This window comes from Anomaloglossus baeobatrachus, chromosome 9, assembly GCF_048569485.1.
Source record: "Anomaloglossus baeobatrachus isolate aAnoBae1 chromosome 9, aAnoBae1.hap1, whole genome shotgun sequence".
Lineage (NCBI taxonomy): Eukaryota > Metazoa > Chordata > Amphibia > Anura > Aromobatidae > Anomaloglossus > Anomaloglossus baeobatrachus.
The window spans coordinates 193,196,210-193,212,070 of record NC_134361.1 but is presented as its reverse complement, the minus strand read 5'-3'; the positions used below and the strand labels follow the sequence as shown (position 1 = coordinate 193,212,070).

The 15,861-nt window shown below is 43.6% G+C and overlaps 1 protein-coding gene across 2 annotated transcripts in view; it reads right to left on the bottom strand.

Annotated features, from left to right (window-relative positions):
* MVB12B (multivesicular body subunit 12B) overlaps positions 1–12,360 on the bottom strand; it is a 154,765-nt gene extending 142,405 nt beyond the window's left edge. Inside the window, exon 1 of one of the 2 annotated variants that reach the window (XM_075324162.1) lies at positions 12,219–12,360. The gene's annotated coding sequence lies outside the window, so the exon portion shown is untranslated. The remainder of the gene's footprint in view (positions 1–12,218) is intronic. The other variant, XM_075324163.1, reaches the window with a different exon arrangement.
* Positions 12,361–15,861: the final 3,501 nt, after the last annotated feature.

The following is a 15,861-nucleotide window of genomic DNA, read 5'->3' as shown; positions in this document are numbered from 1 at the left end:
CCAGTGCTTTCTCTCAAACCATTTTCTAGTGCTTTTTGAAGTGTGTTTTGGGTCATTGTCCCGCTGGAAGACCCATGACCTCTGAGAAAGATCCAGCTTTCTCACACTGGGCCCTACATTATGCTGCAAAATTTGTTGGTAAACTTCAGACTTCATAATGCCATGCACACGGTCAAGCAGTCCAGTGCCAGAGGCAGCAAAGCAACCCCAAAACATCAGGGAACCTCCGCCATGTTTGACTGTAGGGACCGTGTTCTTTTCTTTGAATGCCTCTTTTTTTTTCCTGTAAACTCTATGTTGAAGGCTTTTCCCAAAAAGCTTTTGTCTCATCTGACCAGAGAACATTCTTCCCAAGCGTTTTAGGCTTTCTCAGGTAAGTTTTGGCAAACTCCAGCCTGGCTTTTTTATGTTTCGGGGTAAGAAGTGGGGTCTTCCTGGTTATCCTACCATACAGTCTCTTTTCATTCAGACGCTGACGGATAGTACGGGCTGACACTGTTGTACCCTCGGACTGCAGGGCAGCTTGAACTTGTTTGGATGTTAGTCGAGGTTCTTTATCCACCATCTGCACAATCTTGCGTTGAAATCTCAATTTTTCTTTTCCTTCCACATCTAGGGAGGTTAGCCACAGTGCCATGGGCTTTACACTTCTTGATGACACTGCGCACCGCAGACACAGGAACTTTCAGGTCTTTGGAGATGGACTTGTAGCCTTGAGATTGCTCATGCTTCCTCACAATTTGGATTCTCAAGTCCTCAGACAGTTCTTTGGTCTTCTTTCTTTTCTCCATGCTCAATGTGGTACACACAAGGACACAGGACAGAGGTTGAGTCAACTTTAATCCATGTCAACTGGCTGCAAGTGTGATTTATTATTGCCAACACCTGTTAGGTGCCACAGGTAAGTTACAGGTGCTGTTCATTACACAAATTAGAGAAGCATCATGTGATTTTTCAAACAGTGCCAATACTTTTGTCCACACCCTATGTATGTTTGGTGTGGAATTATATCCAATTTGGCTTTATGACAATTTTTTTTTCATTGAAGACAAATTAAATGAAGATAATAATACCAAAGAATTTGTAATTGCAATCATTTTCAAGAAGAAACTGAGTATTCTCTGACAGAATTGCAGGGGTGCCAATACTTTTGGCCAGCACTGTAACTGCAGGAAGCCGCCAGCAAACTGGAAGAGGAAGAGCTGCTCGGTTGACATGAGGACAAATGAAGCAGAATCACCGGCAGGAGCGGTGCATGACTGCTCTGTGCCGGCAGAGATTGGTGTCAGGCAGGACAGGCAGGTAGTTACCAACTACATGCCTGCAAGTTCTTAGCCCCATAAGGAAAAAATACAAAAGTCCCTTTAAAAACTGATTCAAAAACACTCGCTCTTCCTGTTCACCTTATATTGCTGTCCATATGAGGAGTTTTTTGAGCATTTTTTTATCCAGAAGGTTTTTGAATATTCCCGAAATGGGGGAAAAAAATGATGATGCAGAATCCAATCAAGAGCTGATTCAGAGAAGTGACATGCCAACTAATCAGTGTTAAAAACAGGGGTTCAGAAAAATTGGGGTATGTGCACAGAGCCTCCACCTGAAAAAGAACATTAAAAATGCTAAAAAATGTAACATATCCAGTGCAATGTCAAAACGATTTGCTGTTTATACGTTCAGTGCCGTTTAACTTGAGGTTTCCAAAAAATGTCAAGCAGTTAAAGGGAATCTGTCACCAGGTTTTTGCTCCCCATCTGAGAGCAGCATAATGTAGGGGTAGAGACCCTGATTCCAGTGATGTCACTTACTGACATCAAAGAAAATCTCTGCTGCAGATCTAGCAGTTATACAGAGCTCATGAATATGCCGGACACCAAGTAGTCCTGTAATGATAATCTACTGCTGATTAAACTATGATTTTATCAAAACTACACTAAGCAGCCCTGTAAGTGACACATCACTGGAATCAGGGTCTCTGCCCCTACATTATGCTGCTCTCAGATTAAGTGGCAAAAACCTGGTGACAGATTCCCTTTAAAATAAGTGACCATTTCTACTCTTGATACTATACAATACAAGTCAATGGGAAGGCTCAAAATACATTGGGAAGATGACCAGGTGGTTTTTTAAAAATTTTCACCTCTTCATTATTTAATGAAATTTAACAAAAAATGTAAAAAATATCCCTAAAAACACTAAAAAGAAGCTCAGAGGGGAAAAATACGTTGAGAAAGTGGTCAGGAAACGGCCCAAAAAATTCTCTAAAAACAAAATTCTTCAGGTTTACAAACTAGAGAAAAAGAGCATTATGGGAAACGTCTTCTGCTTGAAAAATGAATGTTTTTGGGCAGCCTACAAAAGACTCAGTGTGCACATACCCTAAGGCCTTGTGCACACAGTGCGTTTTTGATGCATTTTTTGGTGCAGTTTGTGACGTTTGTGCACGTTGCTTATTTTTTTATTTGCATATTTGGTGCAGAAAATATTCTGCAGCATGTCAGTTTTTGGTGCATTTTTTTGCTGCAATTTTAGCCCTTCCACCCATCGACTTCATAAAAAATGCACCAAAAAAACACACTAAATCTGGTGCATTTTTCTGCCAGAATATGCAGAAAATGTCTGCACCAAATCTACAGCATGGGCACATACCCTAAGGCTGTGTACACATGCTGCATTTTTTTAATGCTTTTTTTGATGCAGTTTTGTGACAAAAACACATCTATCCTTATGCCAGCAAAATCAGTGAGAATTCTGAAGTGCTGTGCGTACGTTTCTTATTTTTTCCTTGTAGATTTGGTGCAGGAAAAAATGCAGCATGTCAATTGTTGGTGCATTTTTCAGCTCTTTCACCCTTTGACTTCATTATGAAAAACGCAACAGAAATGCACCAAAACGCGTGAAAACGCACCTCGTTTTTTCTGCCACAAAATGCAGATTTCATGCAGAAAATTTCTGCACCAAATCTACAGCATGTGCGCATACCCTAATGCTGTGTGCACATGCTGAATTTTTTTAATGCTTTTTTATGCAGTTTCGTCACAAAAACACATCTATCCTTATGCCAGCAAAATCAGTGCGAATTCTGAAGTGCTGTGCGCACGTTTCTTATTTTTTCCTTGTAGATTTGGTGCAGGAAAAAATGCAGCATGTCAATTGTTGGTGTGTTTTTCAGCTCTTTCACCCATTGACTTCATTAGGAAAAAAAACACCAAAAAAGCACCAAAACACGTCAAAAACGCACCTCGTTTTTGGTGCTTTTTCTGCCATAAGATGCAGATTTCATGCAGAAAATTTCTGCAAAAAATCTACAGCATGTGCACATACCCTAAGACTGTGTGGACATGCTGCATTTTTTTATGCTTTTTTTGGTCACAAAAGCACCTCTATCCTTATGCCAGCAAAGTCAGTGAGAATTTTGCAGTGCTGTGTGCACGTTTCTTATTTTTTCCTTGTAGATTTGGTGCAGGAAAAATACAGCAGCATGTCAGTTCTTGGTACGTTTTTCAGCTCTTTCACTTCATTATGAAAAAAGCACCAAAATGCATCTAAAACGCACCTTTTTGGTGCAGTTTTGGGTGCAGAAAATTTCTGCACATAGCCTTAAACTCATATATTAATGTAGGAGGCTGTTGATTTTGGGTCAGGAGACCAGTGTCCAGTCCGTCCATCACTCTCTGTCCTCAGACCTTGATACACAAATGTGTGGAACTAGCATTGCATGTTATTTCTAGAAGTAGGATTAATCTTGATCCAAAAAGTGGTCATTATTTTGGGTTCATTAGGGGATTGTCGGAATAGCTTAATGTGTCTTTTTCACTTTATAAATATTTTTCAAGCTTTATCATAGTCTTTGTTGTGATTTATGTGTAAAACGTGAGCTTAGAGAAGCTGCTGCACCCAGACACCTGGTGGAACTTTCTGTTTTGTTCTTCCCTTCACCCGAGGCAAAGATTCAGATTTATATCCCAAACATTCCATCTATATTCTATAAATTCTGCCAAAAATACAGTAGCTTGTTGGCACCAGCCCTGGCCCTCATTACCTTGGGCAAAAGAATAATATTTCACTTTTACTTTTCTGTTGCTGTCTGACAATCCAAAATATTTGATAATCTGGTACATATCAAGTTCCATTAATGATGAAGAGTCTGATTGTTGGTGGTCCAAAGGCTGGAACTCCCACTTATCTTGAGAATAAGGGGTCTGTGCCCCCCTGTTTAAATAGAGCGGCGGTCACGCTTGTGCATCTCTGCTCAGTTCATTGTCTACGGGACTAACGCAGATGTCTTTATAAGTCCTTTACATGACAAGAATGTGACACCACTTATACATTCAAACAGAGAGGAACAGGACCCCACATTCTCAGGAATGGAGGAGGCAAAAGGAATGAGGCTAAACACAATCAGACACTTTTCACCTGTCCTGTAAATTTGAGATACTTTGTAAGGCGATGTTCACATTAGTGGTCATTTTGTGGCTTTTAACAACAACAAACCTGTGCCGCTGTGGTCTTATTACTATTTTCTGCTTGTGGGGAAACAACTTTTTTGCTCAAAAGACTCTGCAGCTGCTCATAATGGCTTTATCAATTGATACATGTTTTCCTGTAAGATGAAAGGGGTTGTCCATTACTTTTACATTGATGGCATACTCTAAAGGCCCCATTAACGAGATATCGCTGGGGTCACGGAATTTGTGACGCACATCCGGCCTCGTTAGCGACGTCGTTGCTTGTGACACCTGTGAGCAATCGCTAACAATCCAAAATACGCACCAAATCGTTGACTGTTAACATGTCGTTCATTTTCAAAATATCGTTGGTCGTTGTGGACGCAGGTTGTTCATCGTTCCTGAGGCAGCACACATCGCTACGTGTGACACCCCGGGAACGAGGAACAACAGCTTACCTGCGTCCTCCGGCAATAAGGTGGGCGTGTCGTTAATGTGGCTGTTCTCCCCCCCTCCACTTCTATTGGTGACCCGCTGTGTGACGTCGCTGTGACGCCGCACGAACTGCCGCCTTAAAAAAGAGATTGTTCGGCGGCCACAGCGACGTCGTTAGAAAGGTATGTTGGTGTAACGTGCACCTGAAATATCGTTTGCCACGGGCAGCGATTTGGCCGTGATGCACGAACGACGGGGGTGGGTGCTATCGCTAGCGATGTCGCTGGTGTAAAGTGGCCTTTAGGATAGGTCATGAACAGGGGCATAACAATTGCAGTTGCAGTAATCGTGACCGCGACTGGGCCAGTGGCTACTGGGGGCCCACCGACCCGACGCTTGTTTCAGCTGGATGTGCGTTCGAGGGCTCGCCTCCAGCTAAAATACATTTTAGCACAGAGACTCATTGGGTCCCTGCACTGAGATGTGCCAGCCACCGATTTAGGATATGAGTATTTACTGCTCCCCCCCCCACCTTAATCCAGGGTGTGGGGAGCAGAAAACATGCCAGCACCCAGCAGCTGACCACACTGTAAGTGGGCGCACAGTGTTCGTCATGCTCTGCACCGCTTACTCGCTGGTCAGTTGCGGCATGCCAACATCGAAGGAGGAGATCGGGGGAAGGAGAGTATAATCATTTACTTTTTTTATTGTGTGTGGCGCCCGGGAATATGATATGTACCAGGATGGAGCCAGGAGCAGGATAGAGACATAAACCAAGCTGGGGCCATTATGGGGACATGTATACCAGAATGGTGCTCTTATGGGGACATGTATACTAGGATGGGGCCATTATGGGGACATGTATAGTAAAATGGGACCATTATGGGGACATCTATACAAGGATGGGGCCATAAAGTGGACATCTATACCAAGATGGGAACATATATACCAGGATTGGGCCATGATGGAGATATATACCTGAATGAGGTCAAATATACCAGAATGGTTCATGATGGGGACATATATAACAGGATGGGTCTAAGTATACAAGGATATAGCCATGATGAAGTCATACACCAAGACGGTGGCCATATTTACCAGGAAGTGGCCCAGGAAGGGGGCCATTAGTACAGAATCGGGGTCAGTACTACACAATTAAGGGGGAGGGTGGGAACTTGTATATCTTTATAGGATTTAGAATTCTAAAATGCCCTATGTATCTGACCAACATTTGGGTGGGGGGCAGGCTCAAACTTTGCACTGGGGCCCATCGGACTCTAGTTACGCCACTGGTCATTAAATCTGGTTGGCCGAGGTTCGACACCCAACACTCCTGCCAATCGGCTGTTCTCAGTGCTCGTGGCAGCAGCAGAAGGCCAGAAATGATCAGTTCTGGAGCGGCCTCATCAACTGATAGTGGCGGCGGCCGGGTACTGCTCATCTGCCTTACATTAGTATCAATAAGAGGCGGGTGATGGGGCAGATAGGACCTGAGCAGTTTCAGCCACGTGCTGATCGGCGGGGGGTGCGGAGTGTTGGATCCCGGCCGATCAGACACTGATCAGCTATCCTAAGGATAGGCCATCAATGTAAAAGTAGTGGCCAACCCCTTTAAGTGACTTTACATGGAAACCGGGAAAACACAAAAGTGACAAATGGCTGTTGCGATTGAAACCTGCAGTATGACCATTACGTGTACGCAGCCTTAGAGCTCATTCAGACGTCCAATTTTTGCGTACAAGTGATATTTGGGATATTCACTGATAGCACCCATACCTGTGATTGTCTATGGCACCAGTCACATGTCCAAGATTTTTTACGAACTGTGCAATCCGCGAAAAATATCGGAAAAATGTTGATTTAGATCCAAGGAGCGGATCATAATCGGGAATGCAAGTCTGTGGGTCAGTGAGAAAACTTGACTGCACTCTGGTGACATCTGAGTGCGGAATGATTCTCATGGACTATCAGAATGGAGAAGATGGAGAAACTTTTTTTTATTTACCTCCACATATGAGAAGATCTGATGACACTCGGACCCTGCTGTGATCAAACTCTGATCCAAAATATCGGTCCATTTTTTGTAAAAATTGTATGTCTGAATGAGCGCTAAGGCCCCCTTCACACATCCGTGAAAATCACGCACGTTTTTCACGGACGTGTCAAAGGTGTGTATTGCCCTCCGTGTCCCGTGTTTATCACACGGAGAACAGGAACTTTATACTCACCTGTCCCTGGCGTCGCTGTCCGTGGTGCTGATATTCGGTCTCCGGTCCTGCCGACTCTCCGCTGCTGCTGTTTCCGGCCGCAGTGAAGTGAATATTCATGAGCATAATGACCGGGGGTCAGAAGCGAGTGACAGCAGCGGCAGAGACAGCAGTGCTGGAGAAGGTGAGTATAGAAATTCTTTTTATTTCTCAGGCACGTGTTTTCTCCGGTGCGTGTCACATGGATCATATCCGTGCGGTCCGTGTGTGGTACATGTGACACCCGTGATGCGGGAGAATAATAGACATGTTTACGTGTAGAGCACGTATGCTCCACATGGACACACGGTCCATGGCAAAACACGGACGTGAGCGCAGACCCATAGATTTTAATGGGTCTACGTGTGCCCGTGTCTCCGGCACGTGAGGAAACCGACCAAACACGTTCCGAAGACACGGACGTGTGGAGAAGGCCTAAGGCTGAGTTCCCACATTGACTTTTTCGTAATTTTTTTTACCATATTGTTTGTCACTTATTACATGTGAAGCTGTGAAGGTTAGGATGTTTACATTCAGCCCATACAGTCAGGGCATTGGTGCCCACAGGTGGTGGTGGCTTTGCATGCAGCTTCGATGGGTGTAGGTCTTTGTCAGTGGGTCTGGGCATCTGAAAATGACCTGTTGTTTAAAGGAATGATCCAGGACTGTAGCATTGATGTCTTAACCTCAGGATCGGTCATCAATGTCTGATCGTTGGGGGTGCAACACCCGGTACCCCCACTGATCAGCTGTTCCCGATGCTGCCACCAGCCGCGAATACTCAGTTGTGGAGCTACACAGAACAGCTCCGTCAACGGAATAGTGGCCGCGGCCGGGTACTGCACATACACCCCTAATGCATTCGAAGTACCAGTCATGGCCACTATACAACTGATGAGCATTTCTGGCCGGCGGCAGCATCGGGGACAGATTATCGGTAGGGCTACTCTCAGCGATCAGACTTTGATAACCTATCCTCATCAGTCTTAAAGTCCCTGGCAACCCATTTACATCATATTTTTTTTAATTAATTTTTCATATCATGGTATTTATTAAACAAAAAAATGAGTAATCTTGCAGTTTTCACGCTGGTCACTGTCAGATTCATACTTTTTGTTCGTCAGGAATAGTTTACAGCAGTTTCCTTATCATCAGAGACAGGTCTGCAATGATGGCTAACACCTTTATACACAGTTGATGACATAGTGATCCACCAATCACAATGGGTACTGTCATGACTTCTTTCCTCCCCCTCCCTGGCACAATGATCTTTGCACACGCTCATTAGATGTTTCAGTACACAAGATAGGGTCAGGGTCTGATCATTGCTGCTAATGTACATGTGTTATTTCCTGAAACAACAATAAGTTAAAGGGGTTGTCCACTACTTGGACAACCATTTCTGTTTCCTCTAGGTAAAATATAAAATCCTATACTCACCTCCGAGGCTGGCGCCGTACCAGCGGTGCCGTGGTTTGCGTTCCCAGGATTCACCTGACTGTGATGTCATGCAAGCCCCGCATCTAATTAGCCCCGGCTTCAGTCTCAGGTGAGACCTGGGAATGTGGGCCCCGGCAGCGCCGGAATGGTGCCAACCTCAGAGGTGATTATAGGCTTTTGTATTTTACCTGGAGGAAACGTACGGAAAGAGAAGGGATTGTACTCGTAGTGGACAAATCCCTTTAAGGGTTTAAAAAAGCCCTAGTGGCCAGTGTGAAAATTGCAACTTCTATTTTTTGTTTTTACTATAAATTGTGATTTGGAAAAAAACAAACATCCAAAACTATAAAAAAATAAATAAATACATTTTACACAAAATCCGATTTAAACAGGTCATTTTGTGATGATAATTTCCCTTTAAACAGGAGCTTTCAAAAGTGGACAGTTTTTGTTCTAATTTTATTCCCGCTGCTCCCCTGACTAACTATTCTTATCTTTTTCTTTCTTTTTTTTTTTTTCTTCATAGACCCTATGGTTTGAAAGATATACCCCTTTTTATTACAAAGGAGCATGGCTCACAGGATCCTCATGGGCGTGTCTTTAAAAATTCTCTGCATAATTGCCACACCCCCTTGTACAGGAAATAAAAATTAGCACTGAATAAAAAGGTCCATATCTCTGGAACTGTAGGGTGGACCTCAAAATAACACAAAGCGGAAAACTCGAGGGAGCAGCGGGAATAATATAAGAGCAAAAATCGGTCACTTTTGAACTGGTGACAAGTCCTCTTTAGAGATTTTGGCCTGCACTTCTGTCGATACAATGGCTGCTGATTTGTTCATCAACCTCCTCCAATAAGAAAGCAGCTTTCCCATGTGAGGTGTTTTACTATTGGAGGAGACTGATCGACAGATCTGATCTTGTTCCTCGAACAAAAGCCATTGGACAGAAGGGCTGGCCAATCTGTGAGGAACCTGCACTAACAAGAGAAAATAGACAAATCCTTTAATGGGAATCTGTCTGTAGGATCAACCCTCCAAAGCCGTCTACATGGGCATGTAGATCATCGGAAGCTGAATAGAATGATACCTTGAGATCTGAGATCTGATGTCCTATTCCATAGAAATCCACATATTTCTTAATATGTAAATGAGCTGTTAAGATCTTTAGGCTGGACATAGATCTCCCTCTTCACACTAGATATTAATGGGAATATGTCTAGGATTCCATCAGGCTTTCTGGTATTTTTGGCATTAAGTCTATCACAATTTGCTCTATACTCCATCTATCAAACCCCTTAAAGGGGTTCTTCACTACTCTGCACTAGTGGCCACATCAATGTAAAGCTCATAGAGAAGGCTTCTCTCAAATATCTTGTGTAGTAAATTCAGCCTGTGAGCGGCGCTATTGCGGTCCGCTCATCCCCATCTTGTGACCCCTGGGCTCCGTGACCTCTGGGATCCGGTGATGTCACGTCAATTTCCAGTTGACCCGACATCACCGAAGCGGGCCCCAGTCTTCCTGAGTGATGGCCTGTGGGCAGAGTTTCACCGCTTGTCACAGCCCATCATTGCTCCTGCTTGCAAAGGAGAAGGTGCACAAGATGATGGGCTGAGATGAGCGGGGAAACTTCACCCACAGCCCATCACTCAGGAAGACTGGGGCCCGCCTCGGTGATGTCAGGTCAACTGGAAGTTGACGTGACATCACCGGATCTCAGAGATCATGGAGCCCGGGGTCACTAGATGGGGATAAGCAATAGCGCCGCTCACAGGCTGAATTTACTACACAAGGTATTTGCGAGAAGCCTTCAGCTATGAGTTTTACATTGATGTGGCCACTGATGCAGAGTAGTGAACCACCCCTTTAAGAATCATTAAAGGGGTTGCATTTTAAATAACATTTATCAGCTAATAAGTTTATGATCCCTGGAGCTCCAACTACTGAGACTCCCACTGATCTTGAGTACAAAGTGACCAATGTCCACTTTGTGAATAGAGCGATAGTGAGCATGTGTGACCACCCGTTCTATATATTAGAGGACTGCTCGTACATGCTCACAAGGGGCACCACTCTGACATGCCCTTTTTCATATCAATAGGTATGCGAGTGGTCAAACATTAATCACCTACCTCGTAGATAAGAGATATGCCTTGATGCTGGCTGCTGGGCTCACATAAACTGGCCTTTTTTATGCTCTAAGTGTCTCAATTTTTAAATTTCTTTTTACATTTATTTCCTTAGCAGTAATGCATGTCCAAATTCCTACATTCAATGTTTGTATACATTAGCGTCTCAGAGTGCAGCTGTAGAAGAGATACGTCTTAACGTTGGTCGCTGGCCTCACATAAAACTGGCCTTTTTTATGCTCTAAGCATCTCAATTTTTAAATTTCTTTTTACATGTATTTCCTTACCCATAATGCATGTCCAAATTCCTATATTCAATGTTTGCCTACATTAGCATCTCAGAGTTCAGCTGTATAACAGATAAGACTGAACACTGGCTGCTGGGCTCACATAAAACTGGCCTTTTTTATGCTCTAAGCATCTCAATTTTTACATTTCTTTTTAAATGTATTTCCTTACCAGTAATGCATGTCCAAATTCATATATTCAATGTTTCCATATAGTGTCTCAGAGTGCAGCTATATATTTGTTAGACTACCTTGTGGATAGGTGACATGTTCTTTATGGTACAACCTCATTAACGTTATTGTAAAAATGGCTCTTGTGTCTGTTGTACTAAGAAACTAAGACCAAAAATGTGAACAGATCCTAATATTATGTAGCACAGTGCATATATACAGTATATGCCACATTATTATCTATGGGCCTAATACATAATTTGCAATTTCTTGAAGCCACTTCTCTTTTTTTCTCCTGTGGATTTTGCTCACTTTTTTTGCTCCAAATTTTCCAAAATTGCGCAAGTGGTCCATAAATTTGGGGAAAAGTAAAAGCTGTTTATTTCATGTCTTGTCAGTTTCAGATTTGGCAGAAAATGTGTCAAAACCTATAAAAATGTTTTTAAAAAAATGCTCAAAATTAAAAACTCTTCCAGAAACCTTATTCCAGGCAGCAATAAAAAAAATTAGACATTTGGTGAAAGTCGTATTTATGGAGTAAAAGAAAAAGACAAAGTTAAAAATTGGTGCAAAACATATAGACAATAAGGTGCAAATACTAAAGCCAATAAAATAGGAGAAAATTGCTTAAAACAAGTGGACAAACGACAATGATTGGGGTTTTAGAGTTTACAACTTCACCTGTGACCTGAGATATGTAAAATAGTGAATTTTTAGATTATTATGTTATATTTTAATTTTTAATATTTTTATTTCTTTTTATTTATTATTGTTTTATATTATTATTATTACTATTATTATTATTATTAATATTATTATATACTAGACAGAAACTATCAAATATTAGACAGAATTTATACGTATATTTGTTTCGTTAGTACAAACCAAAGGATTTCATGCCGACCCAATGTATGTCAGATCTGTGTATGCACTTTTCCCATACGTGAAGTAGTTGGGTTTCTCCGAGGCTGCCGGACATTAAAGTTCTCGGAGAGTTTCTGGAGTCTTTGTGTGTTTTGTAGTCAGTGAGATCCCCATGGTAAACGATATGCACAATCACAATACCTTGCCTCTCCTCAGTCCCGGTCTCTTCTGCACTGGCTGCCCCGGCTCCCTCCCCATTTATAGACCCACAGTCATTGTCAGTAATGACCTGCGTGATGTCACTCTTCCTATGATATCATTCACTAGGCTAATGCAATCCGTGCCGAGCATGTAAAGACAGACGGTGCCAAGCTTTCGCCCATACCGGACAAAGTAAAAAAAACTAAAGCAAAGCCTTCCATAGTTTTCGATTTAGTGAGAGTGCTCAAGGTCACTTGGGGAGATGTAATGTGGTCTCTCCGGAAGAGAAGTAGTTAATGGTGTCCAATCTTGTAGGCCGAACAGCAGGAAATTTCTCGGAGCTATTATAGGGCCATCTGTGGGGGCTGGGGCTGTGTGAGAGATGTTATTCATGCCACAGACTACGCACCCGGAGGCTCAATCCTCCATTGTTCAAAGTCAGCAATGACTAGCATCACAACAAAGATTGTTGCCTCTTACCAAAGACCCTCAGCGTCCCTTCATAATCCCTCAATAATCTTCAATCCCCTCTGAAATATAGTTATCAAACCAAGCTTTGATTATGGCACTGATTGACTTTGTCGAAACTGGTTGTTTTTTAAGTTTTCTTTCACCCGTTTGTCGGTGGAAAAGACCGTTGTTGACCCAGACTTATTTCACCACCATATTCCTCAAACCTAGACTGCCCTCGCATCGACTCTCATGTGCCGGTGGAAAACGCCGTTGTTGACCCAGGCTTATTTCACTACCATATTCCTCAAACCTAGACTGCCCTCACATTGATTCTCATGTGCTGGTGGAAAACGCCGTTGTTGACCCAGGCTTATTTCACTACCATATTCCTCAAACCTAGACTGCCCTCACATTTATTCTCATGTGCTGGTGGAAAACTCCGTTGTTGACCCAGGCTTATTTCACTACCATAGTCCTCAAATCTAGACTGCCCTCACATCGATTCTCATGTGTCGGTAGAAAGCTCCATTGTTGACCCAGGCTTATTTTACCACCATATTCCTCAAACCTAGACTGCCCTCGCATCGATTCTCGTCCTACGGCTTACAATCAAATTTTGACATTTTATAAGACCTACTAGACTAAGGTATCTGGAGTACCCATGTGGTGCCACCATTTATTGTGGATCTCCCTTGTACATGATGGCCATGGCACCCCTGTGAAGGAATAAGCCGTATGGGTCATGATGAAAGGTCCTAGCCTTTGAATCCTGGTGATTTTGCCATGGGATTATTTGTAGGGAATAACCCTTTAAAGCCAATATTCATGTTGTTTGACCAGTGAGGTCATTTAAGAATCATCTAAAGCCAGATGGTGACATTGGTTGCGCAACAGCAAATTTCAGACAAAACCAAAAACATCTGTGCGACTCGCTGATGCGGAAAACATTTAAGATCTGCAATTTGGCTGTAACACAAAACTCTTGACAATCATTGCATCCTCATGTGGCCATATAACCCTAAACTTCTAATAAGTTCTCATTGAGTGTGGCTTTCCAAAATCTGCAGTCATTTGACAAGCCAAGAGTGATGCCTAGACTGCTCTCCAAGCTTATAGATTGATTACATCACGTATGAAGGTCTATTCAAAGACGAAAGCACAATCTGGATAGAAGAGCAAATGCATTGCTCAGTATTGTTCAAATCATATATTCAAGATTAAAGGGAACCTGTCCACAGATTTCTCCCCTATAAACTGTGGCCACTACCAGTGACCATTTTAGAATGCTGTATGTATGGGCTCACTGATGGTGACCGCAGCTTATAGGAAACAATTCTTGTGACAGGTTCCCTTTAAATGAATAGCTCTAAAACTAACCGGCAAAGAGATAATAACTAGTTAGCCACTACCTACCTTCTATTCGGCGGTGGCTCAGAGTGGTCACGGACGGCTCCTGTTAGTGATTCAGCTGGTCTTCCTCTTCCGGGCCATTCTGTCGACAGGGTCTAACTACAGACACCATGTTGATTGACAGTCAGTCAGGAAGCAGTGAGTACGCTGTCAATCAACATGATATTGGCAGTCACGCCACATCAACAGAGCAGAGAGGAAGAGAAGCCGCCACTCGGTCAACGTGATGTCAGCATAAGCCTCCAAATCACCGGTCAGTGACTGCTCTGTGCCGGCAAAGATCTGTAATGGGCAAAACAGGCATATAGTTAGTGTTAGGGTGAACACTCTGAAATGTTCACTAGTTGCCTGCTCCTGACCTAACTGGTATTGATCAAATGCATGTGTGGAGAAATTAACACCAGACAAAGGAACAGATGTGAAATCTCTCCTTGACCAGAGATTGGCACCAACAGACCTTTATTTCACCAGAGCAGTAACTTATATAAACTAGGGCATGGGGTGTGGTTAGCTCTGTAGTGGGCATGTTCGGATATGCCGATTGGTCAGTGGTTTAAACAATGGGTTAGATTGGTAGGCGGATCTGTGGCATGATCATGGGGAGGTGTATGATGTCATTGTGGGTGGATCCAAGGTGTGATCGGTGGGCGGGTCTATTATGTCATCATGAGTGTATCCGGGGTGTTATTGGTGGGCGAGTCTATGACGTCATCGTGGGTAGATCCAGGGTATCGTCGGTGGGCGGGTGTATGACATCATCGTTGGTGGATCTGGAGTGTCATTCGTGGTCGGGTCTATGACGTCATCATGGGCAGATCCGGGGGTGTCGTCGCTGAGTGCGTCTATGACGTCATCGTGGGCGGATCCGGGAATTCGTCGGTGGGTGGGTCTATGACGTCATCGTGGGCGGATTCGGGGTGTGTGTCGGTGGGCGGGTCTAAAGCCTGCTTTACACGTTGAAATTAGTTGTACAATCGCATTTGCGATGTGACACGCCCAGGTTGCATACGAGATCTTATGAGATCACACGTAGGTCGTTCATTTGCTGTCACATGAGCATTAGTAGTCTATGTTAAATTGATCAATTTTGTGTGCGATCCTTTAGATCATGTGTTCTGTGACGTATGCATTGGGCACCTTTTTTTTTTTTATTTATTGACTTGCCAAGCGAGTGTAATGTGTAGGGATGCGTTTTTACTATGTCATCTGCCATTCAGCTCTGCTACATGGCCGCTAACAGCAGACACAGACAGCCGTGTAGCAGAGCTGAATTGCAGATGACAGCAGACACAGACAGAGCCGCACTGTCAGTATGAACTCGGGTGAACTTCACCCGACTTCATGGTCATGCTGCGGCTCTGTCTGTGTCGCGTCCTGATTAGCGGTCACCAGTGAAGGACTCACCGGTGACCGCTAATCTCCTAAGTGACTGAAGTTAGCAGCCCTCTCTCATACTCACCAATCTCCGATCCCCGGCGCTGCACGGCGTTCACACTGCTCCGGCGGCTTTTACTGTTTTGAAAAAGCCGGCCGCCCATTAAACAATCTCGTATTCCCTGCTTTCCCCGCCCACCGGCGCCTATGATTGGTTACAGTGAGACACGCCCCCACGCTGAGTGACAGGTGTCACACTGCACCCAATCACAGCAGCTGGTGAGCGTGTCTATACTGTGTAGTGAAATAAATAATTAAATAATTAAAAAAAACAGCGTGCGGTCCCCCCCAATTTTAAAACCAGCCAGATAAAGCCATACGACTGAAGGCTGGTATTCTCAGGATG